The sequence below is a fragment of the Dermacentor andersoni genome, chromosome 1 (assembly GCF_023375885.2).
Source record: "Dermacentor andersoni chromosome 1, qqDerAnde1_hic_scaffold, whole genome shotgun sequence".
Taxonomy (NCBI): Eukaryota; Metazoa; Arthropoda; class Arachnida; order Ixodida; family Ixodidae; genus Dermacentor; species Dermacentor andersoni.
In genome coordinates, this window is record NC_092814.1 from 192,186,807 (window position 1) to 192,206,946 (window position 20,140).

Below are 20,140 nucleotides of genomic sequence, written 5' to 3' on the forward strand. Positions count from 1 at the left end.
ATGATGGTGGATCGAAGCCTATCTTCGGGCGACTGATAGAGGGGATGGTGCTGCAGCGATACTTTCAACGAGCCCCAGACATTTTAAATGATGTTGGCGCCCGGGGATTGAGGCGACCACTCCAAGAGAGTGACTGCGCGCTCTTCCAGCAGTTCTTGCACAACGCGAGCAGTGTGGATCGGCGACCTATCGCGTTAGAATATATAGTCGCCTTCCAGAAACGGGCCGTCAAGAATGTATGGAATCAGAACGTCGTCTATGACTGCCCTGCAACGATGAACTTACCTTCGAGGCGTATCAGTGGGCGTCGCACAACGCTTAGTAAAGAATACCGGCTCATTTCACGCAGTAACGATGAGATGGGCGCCCTGCAACTGACAGTAGACGGTTTCCCGACAGTGCGGCCAGCGCGCGCCGCCGTAGCAGACGACGCCGTTCAAGATCCCGCCCCTCGAGCACCTGCGCGAGCTGCTGCCGCCGCGATGCAATGCGCTCCGAGTTTCCCCCTAAATGTGAACAGACTGTACATCGCCCTTCGAATGAAATGTTCACGCGCACACCCGTAGGCACACACCACGCGCGGCACGAAACGTGCCCAAACACGCGCAGTGCAGGAGGCAATCAAGGCGGTGCGAACGAGAGATGGGAGAGGGGTACACCCGCTAAAAGAATTTTGCGTCGCATGCGGCGCTCTCAACGCCGGCGCAGCAGCGCCGCTCTCGGTGCCGTTCTTGTCCATACGCGTCCGCTCGTGTGTCCGTTTGTTTGCACGTGCTACGAGCGCAGTTTCGTTGGCTCGAGTTGTAGCTTGGCGCACGCAAGCGTGGAGCCCGATTTTTTTCGCGGTGCTTGACTGTTCAATCGCTGCAGTGGCCAATGGTCGCAGCACTAGCGCATCCTGGCCGCCCTTGCAATATCGCGCCTACTCGTATATCGTTAACGCCAGGCCTCTTGACAGCCGACACCAGACGAGCTCTAGCTGCCGCAACGCTGACTCCTTTGCTGATAGCCAGGATTATCTTGCCAACAACCTCCCTCGAGGCGGCTTTCCTCATAGAGAAGAGGAATGCTCTACAGATCACAGTGGACTTGGAGAAAGACAGAGCAGCGAGGGAAAACATGCAGGTGGCATATGTTGACATTACTTCTTATGTCCGATCCAGGTCGGTCACTTGACCTTATCCTTGCAGTAGTGGTAAGCGTTGTGAAAGTACCATGCTGGGAATAAAAGTTGCTGTTGCAGCGACCTAAAGATTTCTTTTCATTTATTATTTCATTTTGTTTATTAATGGCTTAAGATGATGGTAAAAAAACACTTTGAGTTGCTCAAGGTGACAATAACCAGTGACTTGGTTACATGCGCCTAGGTTACAAATGTTTTTATTTGGGGGGGGGGGGGGGGGAGGGGGTGAAGTGAGTGAATGGGAGTGAGTGATCGGGAATGAGTGAATGGGAGTGAAGGACTTAGTTAAGAACACAGTCTTGAAATAACACTTGTAGGTATGTACAGTACTGGTAAACGTTAGTCATTGCTACATTTAATGTCAGAGAGAAGTGGGACTGAAGGGCTTAGTTAAACAAAAAAAACATTCATGAAATAATACTGTAGTCACGTACAGTACATTACTCCATACGATGCCTCCTCCACACGCAAAATTGCCGTGTGAGTAGCCGCTCGAGGCACTTTGCACGTATTCGCGGCTTCATTCCCGCTCGGAAAAACACTTTTATGTAGCAGGTATTGAGCAACAGAAAACTGTATTGCGAGTTTGTCATGTTGCTCTACAATTTTCTAATTGACACTTTTCATCTAATTATAATATTTTAGAAGTGTATTAATTAATTAAGACTAATTATGTAATTAGGTAGAATGCAAAAAATAATCTGAGTATCTCCAAGCGATGCCCAACAACATTATATCCAGCTAAGTGGCATTTGCATCTTGCTTTTAAATCTTGGTGCATGATAGTTGGAACACCCTGTATATTTTACAAGCCCGTCTACGAAGTTTGTAGTCATTCGCGCTGGTTACCCCGGAACTTTCTTTCAAAATCACTTACCCAGTGGAAGACAGAGAACGCGTTTGCCATTCTCCCAATGATATGACCACGAAAAACCTTTAGAAACGAGCTCTTCAAAGCGACAAGCTCTTTTGGGGCCCCCGTTGAGACATCCTGCACATAAGGCACATGTAAGGACCTTTAGGGCTTGCGCCATGCTCATAAGTATTTGTGACTGCTTCGAATTCTTGCGCCCCTGCTTTGCAGTGCCCTCCTTAGCATTTGCGCACTTTGACTGTTTTATTTTTAGTTCAGTAGGCTACTTGACTTAGTAGATCCAGATACTCCATTCAATCTACCCTGAGAGTTTTTTTCTCTTTTGTTCTTTTATAGAAGTGGTGATGCCGACGTATATTGAAAAGAAAATACGCGATGTTTGCTAAGTGCACCGCATCAAGCAAGAGGACGCTTTCATTACCAGAGAGCTTTTGGCATGGAAGCTATAGTACATGAAAGCACTTACGAAAATTAATATTACGCTCGAACGTCTGCTCTTCTCGGGTCTGGATAGCTAACAATTTCTTCGTTTTATTTTTCTCAACTTACAGCCTGACCTTTTCCACATATTTAACCGTTTTATTTTATACATCCTGGTTCAAACTATACTTTATGATAAGTTTACAGCGGCAATGACTAGCTATTTTTATGTAGTTACTGGGGTACTCTGTGTTGTCGCTCATGTTGCCCGCCTATATTTATTTATGATAATTCAAAACACGTCGCCTTCCATTCTGTTATAATTCGCAAGGGAGTCAAAGGCTTTTTTTTTACACTTTGTACGCTTGGTAGAGAAAACACTTAGTTTACCCATGCCGAAACTGCCTATAGGGCCGTTTGCTTAGGGAACTCTGTGCGATATGTGACGTACAGAGGGCGAAAGTACTACAAGGGTTGCCACCGAAGGCCCTTCCAGCACGCTCACCTGTTGTTATTTCTCTTTGAGCTTCGTATTGCAGTATTAGGCAAAGAAAGCGGACTTCTTATGCTTGTCTCTGCTCCTAGACAGTTTTCCGGCATTTCCTTTTCACATGTTTCCACATATACGCACGCACCGTTTAGTTGTTCATTTTACCTTTCACCTTGCATTATGCATACAGTCGCGCCCACTTTCTTTTTTTTTTCAATAATCTTAATTAGAAGTGAGCACAAGTATGTTCTTTTATTCGTTGTCTCGTGTCTTCAGAGACATAACACTCCCGTATACCCACTCGGCCACCATTCGACTACGCGTTAGAAGAGGAGTTAGAGAGTCATAGAAATAGGGGTCTCGAATATAGGAGACGGTATCGACTGGCCGTACAAAAGAACGGAAAAAGAGTACAAAAGAACACAAGCGGTGTTTAGGGTTTTCGGGCACGCGAAGCCGCTTGGATATGCAATTTCTAAATTGTCCTATTACCCTTCCCTCCTTCGGAAGGAAAAGAACAGCAGTGCACAGCAGCCAAGAAGATAAAGAAGGCCAAGTGACCCATGTAACGGTATCGCTTCACCTGTGGAGCAAACAGCCCATCTGCCAGCCATGATGAGGAGGAATACAGCAACACGATAGTGCCTGAGTGAGGCGACAGAAAGGAGAGAGAAAGAGAGAGAAAAAAGCAATGGAATGGCAGGCAAGGTAACCAGAAAAAAATTGCTGGCTCTTCCGTAATCTACAGTAGACGTAAGCATGACGTGGCAACCGGCAAAGCAGATTGGTTGGAGATGATTTTAGCCACAATCTTGAAATGGGTATAGTGCATATTCGCAACGGCACAGTCCACCACACCACACCGCAGCACACCACGCCATACTGTGCACTGGTACATATGGAAGCTGCCCAGCTAGAAGAAGAAAACTAGCTGAAGACCGCATGACAGGCAGCGAAAGACGACAGGGAGACAGAGCGCACGGGCCAGCTAGAAGAAGAAAAGCGCCAGAAGGAGGCGCCACGCAGCATGGCGCCATCTCTCGAGGCGACGCAGAACCCACGCCGCGGAACTCACGGACCGCTGGCGTTCAAAAGAGCACAGACAACCCTGTCTCAGCTCCAAAAGATTACAACCAAGTGTATGGTGCCCTGTATCAGCCTTTTGAACGCCGCTATTGGAAATAGCAAATAAAACTTCAGGTTACTAGAAGTTACAGCTTGAGTGATATTGCGAACAAACATTAGGAAGAACTCGGAAGCAATATTTTTTAAAACTTGTTTGGGCAGTAACTCGCGTATGTAATGTGGTCCTCTACAAAGGGTTGGGGGCCAGAGTCCATACTTTCCTATGTTTTGACTGGTTGCCCAAATGATCTCGTTTTGTTCTCGCAACTTGCCCGGATAACGGCTCTGGCTTTTGGCTCAAGGTCACTTGAAGGTCGCCGACAACGGGAGCTAACAGCATTTCATGCTTAAAAGCCCCGTTTGATACCCTTCACTAGTGGAAAGAGAAAAGAGATTTAAAGAGCTAGGAAGGGAGAAAGTTGAGTTGCAAAACGGAAAAAATCGGCGCACAAAATTTTGATACCGGCACACGTCGCTATCACAGCCGATATCGCAGGACCGCAGACCGCTGGAGGCGATTTAGCACTCTAGCTGCCTTCAGTGCACACACTCGCTGTGAACCCTGTCCTAGTGTCTGGTACTCTGACAGTAAGCGGCTGTACAGTCACTCTAACACAGCACACATCACCTGCCTCTCCGGGTACCATAACGTGGGGAGATGCACTAAAAGATGTACCATTGTTTCTTCACAGTCACAAATGTCACAGGTAGGGGCTCATCCAATTATGGATGAATATGACTCGGTAAACGCGACACCAAGCCACATCCGGTGCAAAAGAGATTCTTCACACCTTGGTAGCCCAGGCGGTAGGTAAATTTTCAAGTCAGGAGACAGGGAATGTAGGCGACTGTTCGTGTAATTCGTTGAATTCCACAAAACCAATAGACTATCTCGTGCCATGGAGCAAAGTGCTGCTACAGCGTCTGTTCTTCCGAGTAGAATTGAAACATATCTGAAAAATGAAGAAAGCTGGGCCCGAAAACAGAAGTGGCAAGGCACCGAGCTACTCTTGTTACGGCATGGTTGGAGGGTGACATGAGGAGGAGTCTCCCCATCAAGATAGCAGTGAAAGTAACTGCCCCCAAATACTCTGGTAGGTAGTCCTCAGACTCGTGACAGGACGACAACAATAACAAAAAAGCAATGTCTAACAAGCACAAAGAAAACTGTGTTGCAAAGTTCGTCCGTGCATAGAGGTTGGCTTTCGTAATATACTAGGAACCCTTCCTTCTTTCTTTCTTCAGTTGTCGGATAGGAAATAGCAAACTAAGAATAACAACATGAAAAGGAACAGATGGTGTGAAATCATTTGCAAGTAAAATGTACTGCGATTATGTTTTATTTGCTGCATACCTCGGTTCGCACCAACTAAGGTGGCAATTTACAAATTCACTTTCCGAAGTACGCTTCTCGGTGTATGTCAATGACCCCTTTGTCAATGCGATAGTATTTACGGTGGGCTAGCACGGAACACCTTCTCCCACAATTTCCGGAAAAGCAAGAGCCTAGTGTCACTGCTACGCGTCACAATCCATTGTTCCATTCACCCCACGTAGAGCTCAAAGCGCGCGCCCTTTCTTTTTCAGAACAAAACAAGAAAAAGCTAACAGTCACAAATAACGAGTCATCTTTTATTTCTTGCACCACATTTTGGCCATCCAGCGATTCATTCTTTTTTTGTTTCTGCTTTCTCTCTCCCTCTGCCGCTTTTTCTCTCGCTTCCAGTACGGTCTTCTGATAGGAAATGCAGAACACGTGATAAGAACAATGTGTCAGGGGAAGGGCCGTGGTTCCTGAATAATTGACAGCTTCCTGACGCCCTCTGGCGCTCGGAAGCGCATCTTGCGATTGCTTTCCACTCGCCTTCTCTGCTGCTGCACAAAGGTCGTGCCTCCAACCGTACGTCCATTGTAAGGCGTTGCTTAAGATTATTTTATCTCTTTGCCAATATACTCGAATCGCCGTACGAGGCACGAAGAGCACGAGGTCGACCCTTCATCGACCAAGCTGCTTGAGCCGTATACCAGCGTCTTCCTCTTCACTGAAGCGAAATTTGAATCTAAGAGTCGCGAGGTGGTCTGGAGCATAGAGTGGCGCCGCGCACAAGCTCAAAAACGTCTTTTTCCCACGAGGACATTGTATATTTAGCAGGGAGGTGTTCAGCTCCGCGTCAAGTTCCTCCCCGATAAAGAAAACTGAAGTGTGAGCGCCACTGAATGGCGAGCCGTGTGGGCGGGCTAGCAGGGCGAGGTGGAATGGACGGCGCGTATAGTGAATGGTGTGACCCGGTCCGAAACCGTATTTGCCGTCCTTGCGCTCGATTCCTCGAGATAATGTGTTCCGATATATTCGTAACCCAATTTGACACGCAGTGCGCCATAAAACCTCGCTCTCAGAGGCAGGAGTCCTGACACAAAGACGAACCCGCCAGGTGACGTGGCTGACTGTGTATACGCCGGGAAGAGCTGATAATAACTCCATCGCTGCTCTCGGCTAGAAAAACAAGGAAGGAGCGACTTTCCTCGCTATAAGCTGCATTTTATGGAGTGGTTATGCCTGTTATTGCGAAATCGGCGTATGAATGACAAATACCGGCATGCAAGAGTTCTGAAAGATAAAAAAAAGTGGAGTTGTCTTCGAATACGATCAAGTTTCTCATATTAATGCATACCATAATCGGCAATGTAATAATCATCATTAACAAGCTTTAGTTTATTGTGTAGCTGTTGAACATGCCTGTTCGCAAAAAAAATGGCCGTTGAAGCCCATAAACCAAGCATACATCACGCTAAAGTACATAACCACAAGCTCGTTTTTGAATCTCGTGTCTCTGTGCGTGCTTTATTTCATTGTGCTTCTTCCTCATGTGTCCACCTGCTCATCCCATACCGCATCACGAGATAGTGTATGTGTTTAACTCTGCATACGCCTATATGTAGGGACTCAGTGTGGTGTGATATCTCTATATGTTCGTGTGTGTATAAAATTGTATTCTGACGTAGTAGTTGTGCGGAAACCCGCAAGGTGGAGAGAAGTAATGAATAAAGGGAAAATCGGACATCCACCCGTTCGTAGCAATCGCTACAAAGGAAACCCAAACGGTTCCTCGAAAGAAAAGCCTCATAGTTGAAGAAAAATTCGTCCTGGTCCGGGACTCGAACCCGGGACCACCGCCTTTCCGGGACAGCCGCTCTACCATCTGAGCTAACCAGGCGGCTAGCAGATGGCAGGGCGAAGTCGAACTTGTCGACAACACGAAGCAAAGGCAAGAGTTTGACGTAGTAGTTCTGCGGAAACCCGCAAGGTGGAGAGAAGTAATGAATAAAGGGAAAATCAGACATCCACCCGTTCGTAGCAATTGCTACAACGGGTGGATGTCTGATTTTCCCTCTATTCAAAATTGTATTCTGCAGATATTTTAACCTGTGACGCTGTTTCATCTTTTCTTTCGATATTTTGTTCAATTACTATTGTTACTACTGTGCGAAAAAGAGTAGCCGTCAACAGTTTAGGGTTACTGTATCTCTTTGTTTTATTTTCATTTTCTTAAAAAAATAAAAGTCGAGATTCTGATTTCGGTAGAAAGATCAGAAAGTAGAAAGTGCCGACTCTTCGACGATTTGCAAACGTAACTTAAAAGAAAATTACGACGAGGATGACTTAGGGTTGTTTGCGTTACGGATCCAACGCTACTTTCCTGCACTTAAGTTCTCGGTCGAATGAAATCTTATATTCAGAAAGAAATAAAAGAATCCGAAACTGCACGGTTATTTCTACAAAACAGAAACAGCACATTTTGCGAGATCAATCGAATAATAGCCTCGGGCGTTTTTCCAGTGCACGCGTCTGGGTGGTAAATGCAGCCGTTCAAGTTATTTTTGAAGACTGATGAAACGAAAATTATTCTGGCAGTCTTACCACGTTTCAATTGCAATTCCTCTCCGCTCTGCGTAGGTGTTTCTTTTCTTTCGCTCACACTGAGAGGCAGAGCTTCAATGACTCACTTTCTTTCGCACTTCTGTCTGGCACGAGAGTGAGACTCTAAGAACATACGTTCCTTTACGAATGTGTCCCTTCTAAGCGTGCTACTGTTGCCGCTATTTATAGTTTTAGTGATTCTTTCTTTCGGTAAGACACGATTCCTCTGGCTGGCGGCAGTGATTTTTCGCCACTGCCAGCAGCCTGAGCTATATTTATGCACCAGCTATATTTTGACTTTAGAAAAAGGTCCCGTTATTGTTGCACGTTCCAACAATAACTCGAAAGTTGCTTGCTCAGAGCTGTTTCTCAACACAAAACTCTGTACCTTGCAATGCCTGTAACTCAACAGCCACTTGCTGTTGAGCGTGAGCTCAATTCGATAAAGACGTTGGAAGCAACGCGCCTTCCGGCTATTTCATTTAAAGTTTCTTTTTTTTTTCAAGGGAAAAATGTCGAGGCTCTTTCAGAGCCTTTACTATTTCAGGCAGTAGTGGGGGACTGCAGGTTAATTTGGACCACCTGGGGCTAATTAAAATGTGATAGGCAACAGCCATTACACATGAGACATACTGATGGCAATGTTTCACTTTGCATTATGCGTCGTTTTGTCGATAGGGCTTGTTGAAGTGCGCATTCTTGACAGCTTATGTATAGCGGAAAGGGTAATATTCACGCCTGCTTTTCGGCATAGCTTAGGATAATATAGTAGCATAGACAGGACGGACAGTCAGACGAGGCCTAGCGCTCGCGTTGGCTCGTCTTGCTCGCCGTCCTTTTTGTTGCGCTATTTAATCATTGAGAATGCTACACTGACTGGCCTGCAGTTCTAGAGTTCGATATGTCTTTTTTTTTTTTTTTTAGGTTGTGTGATAGTCTCTGTATACAGGGTGTCCCAGCTAACGTTAGCCAAGCTCTTACAAATAAAATATAAAATATATGAGGACTCAACCAATGGAATATTGTCAGCAGTGACGTACCGCACAAAGAGGATTTTTTTTTCTTAAGAGGAAGCTTTAGCTCAGGTGCTCCTATCTAAATACATATAAAAGGAGAATTCGTTTTTCTCGGCAACCACTGCACCAAGTTTTACGAGGTTTGTTGCATTTAAAAGAAAACTTAAGATCTAGTGACTGCTGGCTTCGAATGTTTGATTTAGATAGTCAATTTTTTAATAAATATTGGCAAAAATAGAAAATTTTCATAAAACGAAACTATCAAGTTTACAACTCTGTAACTCAACAAGGAAAAATGATATCACAATTCTGTGAGTTGCATGTGATAGTACATCTAAAGCGGACAAAATCGATATGCTACGCATGAATGTGGAAAAATTCAGTTAATATGTAAATACAGCTTTTGCAGAACCCTTGTACACAACGTAACAAATTAAGGTAAGATATAAACTAACACGTCCAATTTGTACGCTTTTAATGCTCTAATGGGTGGCGTTTACAGCACTGCGATATCTGTTCTTGATGCAGAGCTATTAATTTATAAACTTCGTGCGTTTATGTTTTTTTTTAATTTCCGAATCCTTTCAAATTCTTTTAACAAAATTCAGGCCCTAAATGGAAATTATGCTTCCAACAGTCACTAGAATTTAACTGTCTCTCTCAATTGCACCAAATTTCGTTAAAATCGGTCCAGGGATTATCTTAGAAAAGCGTTTTTGCGTTGTACGTGTGTTTGAATAGGCCGCATCGGAATTGGGCCCGAGCTAAAGCTTCCTCTTAATTGAGCTATCGAAAACTAGCGGAGATTAAATAACAAAAATTTATGTACTCAATTGAGGGCGCGAATTTTCGTAGAAATGTAATAGTTTTGTTTTAAAACACCCGACTCGCTTGTTTTCAGTGTGGCATGTCTCGCGTAACTAATTTTCCCGCCTTACGAGGAAGACGCGCGAAATGTGAAAATAGCCGCATGATCACGAGTCCGCGTGCAGCGGCACCAGCGGTCCCAGGCGTTGCTCGGAAGAATGAACTCTGCTCAATGCCTGTGGCCTCGTGACAGTGGCGAGGCACCGGTACTGGCGGAGTCGCCGCGAACTGCGAGCTGCCTCTTCCGCACGAAGCCAATGCAGTTCGCAGCGGCATCGAGGAGGAGGAGGAGGGCTGAGCTCGTTCTTCCGAGCAACGCCTGGCACCGCTCGTGTCGGGGCGCGCGGACTCGTGATCGTGCCGGCTATTTCCATATTTCGCGCGTTTTCCTCATAACGCGGGAAAATTACTTAGCGAGGCATAGCACAGTAAAAAAAAAAAAAGAAAACTGCTCCGGCTGTTTTAAAACACAATTAGTACTTTTCTATCAATATTCTAGCCCACAATTGTGTAATTAAAAATTGTCTTATTTAATGTCATCCAATTAGCGATAGTTCAATTATGAAAAAAGTCATCCTGGTGCAGTACGTCCCTACTGACAGAATACCATTGGTTGCGTCGCCGTATATTCTATATTCTCTTTTTAAGACCTTGGCTAATGTTAGTTGGGACACCCTAATGTAAGGTGTTATAGCAATGTTTCTTTTGTCAACCTCGACTGTCGCCCGCGCATAACATGCACCACTGACGACCTTTGTTTTGTTTTTGTTTTCTACAGGCCGCTGATCACAGGTGGCACGCCTGAGGCAAAACTGTTGTGCGCAGAGTTGATGCAAGATTCACTAAGGGCATTGCTTAAACACATTTGCACTGTACTTCACTTTACTATAGCTTGAAATGAGCGGATTTGCGCAACAAAGGTAGTTATTTTTCTTCTGTGTGGCTTAGACTTCCAGCATAAGTGATTGGCAGGAGTGCTGAGCTTGAGTTCTAGAAACCCTATCACATCTTCTATACGCAACTGGTGCGTTAAGGTGAAAGGTTAGAAGCACTCTCGAAAACTATGACAGCGCTACTTTATGACGAGGACATAAACCGAAGAGCAGACAAGGACGAGCGCTCACTTTCATCTGGAAACCTTTATTGCGAACGACAGATTTATTTATTCGTTTATTTATTTATTTATTTATTTATTTATTTATTTATTTATTTATTTATTTATTTATTTGCACCTGATTCACACCTAACGGGAGGAGGGGGGGGGGGGGTATTGCATAAAAAAAATTAACAGTCACAGACGTAAATTGCTGTAAAAGACTTAATTATTTACCATATGAACAATACCAGGTGAAAGAATATTCCAAATCATTGTGATGTTCGGACAGTAGAACTTTGGGAACTGAAGAAGAACTCCCGAATAAGGCTGCAGTTTCTGTAGGCATATGACATCTTGACATTCAGTCGCTTCCCGATTTTCGCTACAAGGATTCCCAAGAATGCCAAAAGCACCATATATATCTCTTTGCTCCCACAGTTTAGATTTCAGCGCTGACTTCGATTCGCTTCACCGCACGAGAGAGGCATCACGCTACCGTTGGCAAGGCGGTCACAAACGGCACGCCATGGGGCGGATCTCTATTGACAGCGTGGACAGTTGTAAACACCAGGGTTCAAATGGACAAACATTTTGGTTCGTAAGTGCTCTTTGCGTTTAGGCGGTCGTGTTCGCCAACAATATTTCCAACAGATCGATTGTCTGGCATCTAGCGTAAGAATTTTTTTGAGTACCAACCCAAGAGTTTGAGATGCCTGTCGTCCACCTATTCGCTCTTTGTTGCCCTTACTTTCTCATTTCATTGCTACTTTCTTCGTTTGTTTGTTTCTTTCATTGAGACATTTGGCCAGAAAGTTTTGTCATTTTCAGCAAACTGATAACACTGTATTCTGGTGGTGTCTTCTCTGATGGCATGTAATCTGTTAAACGTAACTAGAGGTCGCAGAAGGAGATATTTAAATCAGACACACTCTTTGCACAGTTTATCTCTCAAAAGGATTCAATTTTTTTTCCGCAAAACCTGTCATTTGACCGACACGCTACTTTGCCCTGTAATAAACCAGCAGCGGCACAGTTGCTCTCGTCAACGTTCAAAGCGACAGTTCGCAGCAAATTGTACACTTTCGCTCGTGATTTGTCACCACATGTAATTGAATACTGGCTCATCAACTTTCTTTTCCGCTACAATTTCCTAACGTTTGCTATACGTTACAGTGCTCGCCTTTTCGCAAATAAAAAGCAGATGATGGAAATAGCATAATTTTCCAGACCGGCTCCATAAGGAGAGAGCGATCTCAGTTCACTTTGTATCCGTCCTTTCGAAGGTCATTACCCTCTTCGTATTTGCGTAACAAGAAGAGTGAACGATTCCTTTTATTTGAACGATCTCGGCGTGTCTCTGTCCGTCTTTGAGCGCGAGAAGCAATGACCAATGGGTTCCTTGCCAAAGTGCAGGACAGAGCTGGCCAAGAAGAAAAAGTCGTGTTTCTTATCGAGCTTACGCTGCAACTTTCACCGCTGGCGAAACCGCTTTTCCAGTGGCTGCGTGAGAATAGACTCAGCTGCTGCCTCGCCGGTTGCACTAACGGCCGTATAGAACGATTGAGGCGTGCCTTTATCGGCGCCGATCTGAGGCCCAACTCTATACTCTTCCAATGTAGGCCTGCGACGTCAATTGAGCAGGTCATTGCTCGTTTCTCTATCTCCTCGCTTTCTCCGCTAAGCAAGCAAGAGAGCAACGTAAGTCTTTATTCATTTTTTCTTTCTTATGGAGACCTTCGACCACGACGAGGCATTCGTATAACTTCATTTGCGTCTACGTACTCGGTCGTCTCAGGAAACATTGTTCTTGTTTTCTTTTCTTTACTTTTTTTTTTATGAACCATGCATTTTGTGTGTCGTGCATGAGCAGTGAGAAGCTGTGGGAGTAAGATTGGCGCGTCTATCTCATTAAAAAATTAAAATTTCAAATTGTGTTACAAGACAAGATCATGAAATGCTTTGCTGCCAGCCGATTGACGTGAGACGTGTTCCAATCGTTATTTATATGCGCCTTCATTTCTGATCGAATTCTGCAGGGTGCGGTTCTGATTGCTGTTTCAACTGCGAATAAAGTTTCGGTGGCAGGAACGCAGACATGAAGAAGGCGCACTATTGAAATCCCGGCCAATGTAAATTGCATCTGAAATCGAGACTGTATACTCGTGGTTGCTCGTATCATATGTGCCATGCCACGTTGTAGGCAAAGTGAAAGCAGGCACGAGTAACACCTGAGGTGAGAAATAAAGCTGTATATCACCCTCAGTTTACCCGCGGGATGATGGTGCCGTTGAAAAATTTCAGGCTGCTTTAACCTAGCAAAACCGGGTCTGTCTCCGGCTTAGTCAGGTTAGCAAAAGTGCGAGTTTCAGCACAGGCAGGAAAACCCGTCATCTCAAGAAAGAGTAAGAAACAGTCGCGCTACCTCCTCTCTGGCAGCCGACGCCGCCTTTAAACAAAAAGAAGAAAGAAAGCAATGCCCACTGTAGTGTTTGCTATTTGACCCATTCATCATAGGCTCAAAGGCAATGTGTTTTCACATCTGTGATCGCCGTCGCTCCTGTATAAAAAATTTCTTGCGTCGTAGCAAGCGCCCATGACATCGTGCTGCCCTTTGATGGATTTGCTTCACTGCGTTCTACTTATGAAGTGTATCCATGGGAATTGGAGGCACACGACGGCTCTTAATAGTTCCCGGGCTACAACTTCGTCTAATAGAACCAATTCCAACTAAAACATGAAACACGCCACTAAAGCTAAGTCTACAGAAAAGTGCAACAATACGTTCTCACGTACCGCGGCAAAAAGGCCACGGAAAAGCGCCAAGGGGGATAGTGATATAGCTAACGTTCTCGCCCGCAGGTAGGTCGCGACCCGTTGTCAGGCAAAAGCAATTTGACGTTTAAAAAAAGAAGGAACTTTGCAATAAATATTCGATGTCTTTATCGCAGGAAGCTTCCCTGAAGGTTCCCGAACGAAGAGTATCGACGTATTCCTTCATCCCCGCCGGCAAGAGTTGTCCTCTAAAGCTTAATGGAGCCTTGAAACTTTAACTCATTGGCCTCAACTTTCACAATGAATATACTTGCAGACGCATCCCTTTCACAGTCTCCGCAACACTTAAAAGCTTAAAGACAAGACAATGTTATCATTACTTTTTGCGAACTCTCGCAAGATGAAAACGGAGTGGGCTGCGACTCCAGCTAAAATAGCAAAGTGTAGCACCGGTTCAGCCCCGTTGGTGCTCATGCAGTGAGGCTAGTGCCCTCTATACCTTCGAACAAATCGTTACGTCCGCAGCAAGCACCTACGAAAGTGCAGCAAATGGCTCCAGGTTGACTGCGTTTTACCAGGCTAGGTAAACAATTACAAGGAGAGTAAAGTTATATATACTATAGTGACAGATGGCTTCACAGCTAAAAAACACCCTATAATCAAATGCAGACGTCCTTTCGAATAGAACACGCTGTTTAATAATCGATAGAGGCGACAACGGAAAGTGGCACGTCAAATATATTGCCATCGCTTCGATCGCCATAGTCCAATGGTACGTTACGTAAGCCCTTTGGCAATAGTAAATGGCCGCCAAACACGCATCAACGGGCCATAAATCACGCGGCCTAGAATTATATAGCATTCTACCCGTAGAAAACGGAAACCAATATAACGAGAGTGACTGCTCTCGTCATCACGAGAGGTCTCAAATATAAAGGCTCCTCCACCTCGCCCTCCTCTCCTCTATATTTATGTGACCTTTGCACAAGAACGGTACTTTCGCCTTTCCAGTGTTATTCGCTGCACCGCTACACAAAAGCTGGCTTCGCCATAAGCCTGTGCTTTGTGCTCCTGATGCACGTACAAACAGAGCGCGCTAGCATTCATTCAGAAGCGACAGACTGGAAAATGGACCTCAAAGTGCATATCATCAAAGGTGAGACGTGAAGAAAATAGATAAACGACATCCACTGCAATAACGTCCGCTCTGTAGCGCCACTTTTCCTTGTGTTGGTATTAGGCGTATGACGAGTGCATTCTTCACAGAACCTTCAAGACGGTAGCCGTGCCCCCATTTTCTCTTGTACCTTTATGCAAGGAAGATGGTCTCCCAATCACATCAAAACCCTTATTCTTGAAACACGCTTCGTTGTGTAAAGCATCATGAAATTCATTCAATAAATGGTTTGGCTGGGTGAATTTGTAGGACATGCCATATGTACAGGCTTTGAGATCGCTGTTTTGACGTCAAGGTTACCAAGATTAAAAATACAGGTATTAGATTCCGTTAGTTTATTTTTGTGGCCATATTCTCGCTACATCGATGGCCGTTAGGAGAAAGAGGGGAAAGAGTAAGGAGGTTGCTGTGCAAAATTGAAACTGCAGGTTAAAAAGTTGTCGCAACGAAGCAACTCACAGACGTAGTATTTGTTCACTGTCAGTCATGAAGCCCATTCACGTGGCTCCTTGTTCGTCAAATCCCGCCGTTGCCGGCCTGCCGACAAGGTGAGCAATTTGAAAGCATGTGCTCAATTCAGTCTATGTTGGCACCTATTTACACCTATGTGTGCATACACGCTGAATGGAAAATAGCTATATAATATCCATAAGCTTACACCCTAGTCTATATGCTGGCATGCTCTGGTGAGAGTGAAGCACAAAAGCGCTCCCATGACGTCATCATCATCATCATCATCATCATCAGCAACAGCAGCAGCCCGGTTACGCTCACTGCAGGGCAAAGGCCTCTCCCATACTTCTCCAACTACCCCGGTCATGTGCTAATTGTAGCCCATGGCGTTATACACACAAGCTAATAGGCTATAATGAGAATATCAAGAGTATTGCATTTAGACAGAGATGAACAAGAAATAAAAGATTGGTGAAAAGGTACGTGGAAACGCCCCATAACCTTCACGAACTAAACTTGTTTTAGCATATGATGACGAAAAGCAAACACGTATGTTCTTCCCGCTGATTGTTCGGCATAATAATTTTGCACCCCTAGTGCCAGTTTGGCCTCCGTTTTCTAAACTGCTTTCGGCATAAATCTCCCCTGGATGAATGGAGCTGAAGACGCCCTTGAAAGTGTCAATAAACTACAGCCACCTCCCTTATCGCAGAGTTCGCCCTTTAGTCTGCCTGCATGCCACGGCATTTTATCACGCATGATGACGTCGTCGTGACACGGCATACGGGAAGGCGTCGCGTGTACCCAGAGTAACCCGAGACGTCTGTGGTTCTCGTCACGCAGTGTCGCACCCGCTCCGTCTTGCGAAACGAATCGGTGTTTCGACCTTTGAGGAGACGACGATGCGGCGAAAAAACGCCCTTGCTTCGAAGGAAGGATAAAGTTTTCTTTCCTTTTTTTTCCCATCGCTTTTCAGGAGCGGCGGTGTATTTCACAGCGGCCATCATTTCGCCGGTGCGGGTTTTACCGCCGACCCCTTTGGCCTCTCAATCATTATTACCACCGGTACACGGGCCGTGCGTGTAAATTCGGGGATGGCGAAACGCGAGGACGGTCGGTCATGAGACGAATAATATACGAGGTCACGCGTCCGAGTTCGTTGTTGGACCTGCTGAAGAAATGTGGCCCTTCGTTTAGTGTCACCGGTGCGTCTTGCGCTTTTGCATTGATGGGGATCGCGTAAAGTGAAGCCGTGCATGCGAGTATTGTATAATGTAGACGATTGCACATTCAAGCAGGACGCAGTTCGCGGTCACCGTAACATTTAGTCCATCGCAAATTTCTGCGCCAAACTTTATGAGCCTTTGTAAGTTTGCTCTTGTTGCGATCTAGCCTCACAAATTTAGTTCCAAAGCCGTAAAGCGAAATATTCTGTCCGGCGTAAAGCAATAAACTGTGCATGTTTTATGCGTATTGTACTTTTCTAGACTTCTATCTCGTTGAAGGCTTGTGCTTTGATTTTGTTGGAACTATATCTCTGTCGGCAGCATGTCTGTGTATTGTGCTTCCATTCTAGAGTGCGGAAAGCGCCCACTCAGCTAATTCCGAGTTGTTGTCATCGTGTTCTCTTTTTTCGTTGCTGCAAAATAGATATGTCGGTGCAGACAAACGTACCTCGCCGGTCGCTTCGCTTTCGAAGCATATTCATTGAGTGAATGAACTTGACAAGTCAGGCTTCCCTCACGACGAGATAGCGAGAACAATAGATGGGAAAAATAGACGAAACTTACTCAGACTCACTCACAAAATTTATATTTTTGCTGAGAGATGACTCGCACTCAGACTAACCAGAATACTACTCAACCGGGCTCACTCGGACTCACACTCACCAATATCCTATTTATCCGAGTTCACTGGGACTCAGACTCATCAAAGACTCACGGACTTACACTCACTCAGGCTCTTGCGGATTCACGCTCAATCCCGGACACAGTCATACTATCTGAATCATGGGATCGGACTACATTAAATCTCATGGAATCATCCTTTGACTCAGATGACTCGAACTCCACAGGCTTACACTTCATGTGAATTTCCAGCTCACAAAAAGGATCACTGATACAGAGCAATATCAGAGCTCACGCTTTAAGTCACGTTCGCACTCACGTCTACACACCCGCACTGCCAAGCACTCACTTGCAAACTTTTCTGCTCACATTTACACGCACGGGTCCACGCTCATAATGACGTCCATTCACACTCGTCAGCGTTTACTGATAATCTAACAAGAGTGTACCCCCCCTCCTCAAAAAAAATAAACAATGCTGGTTTGATTATGCTGGTCCATATATATATATATATATATATATATATATATATATATATATATATATAACAGTTCGCGAACCGGTTCGGCCTAGTCCACTTTATCTAGCCTCATGGCCACACGTCGCCCGGCGGTAGAGACTTGTCTGCGGGGCGCACGAGCAATTTATATCATGAAGAGGCAGGAATGGACTATCTGGCACGTGGGATACGGCAGTTTATGCTTTTACATAAACGTCAATTAGGGAACTTTAATGTTATGCAGCCACAGCAAGCTCACGCATAGAGGCAGCCATCTTAGTAGGCAGCGGCTACGCTAGATCTAGAGTGTGGTGCGGCGCCTCGACGCGCCCGTCTCTGCGCTCCCTCCGTTTCCGTATTTGCTTTTATTTTCATCCGTATTCAGTATGCGCAAAGTGTACAAAATAGCCTCCTTTGACGTACACATGTACTGATTTAGGAATTTGTAAAGGGAAAATCTCCGTCGCAACTGGATAATAAGGCCTTTTTTCTTCATAAATGGTACATACTTATTTAGCGACAAAATGTTGCAAACATTCAAACAATGATAAATGTACATAAAAATTTAAAAACAAAACATCGTCAGTCTGATATAGAGCCCATGCACACGTATACAAGTTACAAATCTCGGAAGAAAACTGACGTAATATCTAACATGCAATGAATCACCTTATTTTCTGTGCATCACAATGCCTAGAAATCAGTTACAAAATGAGCCGGCAGCGTGATCATCAGACGCACGGCTACAAGTACGTAGCGGGAAAATAAAATTTAACTGAAAAGATCCAAAACGCAATGAAAGCAACACCATTTGAATACTAGCTGTTCACTCGGTTAGGCAAGTTTTTCCTGACGCTGTGAGGCATGCTCGCTGTTGGGGTCTCGGTGCTGGCGCCCGTTATTGCGAATGGGTCGCAAGCCCCAAGGGTAGCGTTGGCCTGGCGGCCTGGGGCACTGGAAGCATCCGAAGGTCCCGGCAAAGCATGAGAAGACTGGTAACAGAACAACTTGTTTATTCTAACATAGCAAAAGAGCGGCCGGTCAGGTCGACCGAAGTGGAGAGACGGGAGAGCACGTAACTCAACAGTACAAATCGGAGCCTCTCCTGGCGTCCGGGGGCAGCTGCTCTTATACTCTCGGCGTCGCGGGCCAGAAGGAAGGTCACGGGATGAGCCCACGACACGGCGGAGCATGAGCCCACGACGGCGCGCACGGTCGAGCCGAGAGACATGTTGAGCCGAGTGTAGTGACGCATCGCCAACCCGCCGACGGACAGACCTGCTGGCTCCTCACTTGGGGAGCTCCGCTCCCCGGCTGCCGCGCTTTGACAAGCGTGGGCACACACACACACACGCACACACGAAGACACGTGGCACTGAAACACGCTTGGACACGCTTGGCGGGGAGGCGTTGCGGCGGCGTCGAACGGCCCAAAATGTCCGCCGCTTTGAACGAAGCCCCGGCGTCCGTTGCATCCGCGCCGGCATTACCGCGCGTTGTAGGCGAAACGTAACATCGCCAAGATTGCATTGTAAGAGAAATAGTGCGCGCCATAAATTCAGCATAAGCAAGCTTAAAGTAGCCCGATTCCTAACCTAACTAGGATACACGAGCACTGCTGACAGTCCGGCTCACCTCAATGGTCTAGAATGCAGCGCTGAGTACTGAAGATTTCGAAGGTGCAGGGTTGCTTCACAGATGCAACAGTAGTGATGCAATCATGGCACAAATTTCACACGGGCATAGACGTGCGCGTAGCACGGCCAGTGCGCAGCCGTGACATTGACAGTTTCTCTCAGTTGTACTGAACGCCCCTGCCGCATCCGCACAGGGCAACAGCGCGGACGCTCGATTTAAGCAGCATGCACGCGTCAGCAAAAGAAAATCGAGCGCACGAGGGTGAAAGGAACGCTAACTGCTTGGCACTCGGCCAATCGACGTCGATCGCGCTCGCTTCTCGCGACGCCGACGGCCTCGCGGGCTCTGGCTACGGCACCTGACTCTTCTCACTAAGGTGACGGCGAAAGCGAAAACAGATCACATTGGAACTTTTACATTGTTCGTACGCTAAGCGAATCCATGTTTACGCGGACGGTTCGGTCTCGGAAAGTTCAACGGGTGCCATTGTTATACCATCTCAATCAGTCGTCATCAAGTTTAAGACTTCACATGTCACAACATCTACAGGATTCGAACTGGCCGCTCTTCATGCTGCTGTGGAATATAATAGAAAAAAAGGAAACCGCCTAGCAAGTGCGCAATACTTTGTGATTCGAAAACAGCCCTCCAAAGCTTGGGAGGTTTACGACGTGGTAATTACGAACAGCTGGTGTCCCAAACTAACGAAATTTGCCATTGCGCTTCTGAACGAGGACATGATGTAATCTTTCAGTGGCAGCCGC

At 45.8% G+C, this 20,140-nt stretch overlaps 1 long non-coding RNA gene across 1 annotated transcript in view; it reads right to left on the minus strand.

Annotated features, from left to right (window-relative positions):
- LOC129380834 (uncharacterized) overlaps positions 1 to 19,711 on the minus strand; it is an 83,642-nt gene extending 63,931 nt beyond the window's left edge. Inside the window, exons 1-2 of the long non-coding RNA XR_008609043.1 lie at positions 19,374 to 19,711; positions 2,061 to 2,174 (exon numbers count right to left, since the gene is read on the minus strand). This is a non-coding gene — a long non-coding RNA (uncharacterized lncRNA). The remainder of the gene's footprint in view (positions 1 to 2,060; positions 2,175 to 19,373) is intronic.
- Positions 19,712 to 20,140: the final 429 nt, after the last annotated feature.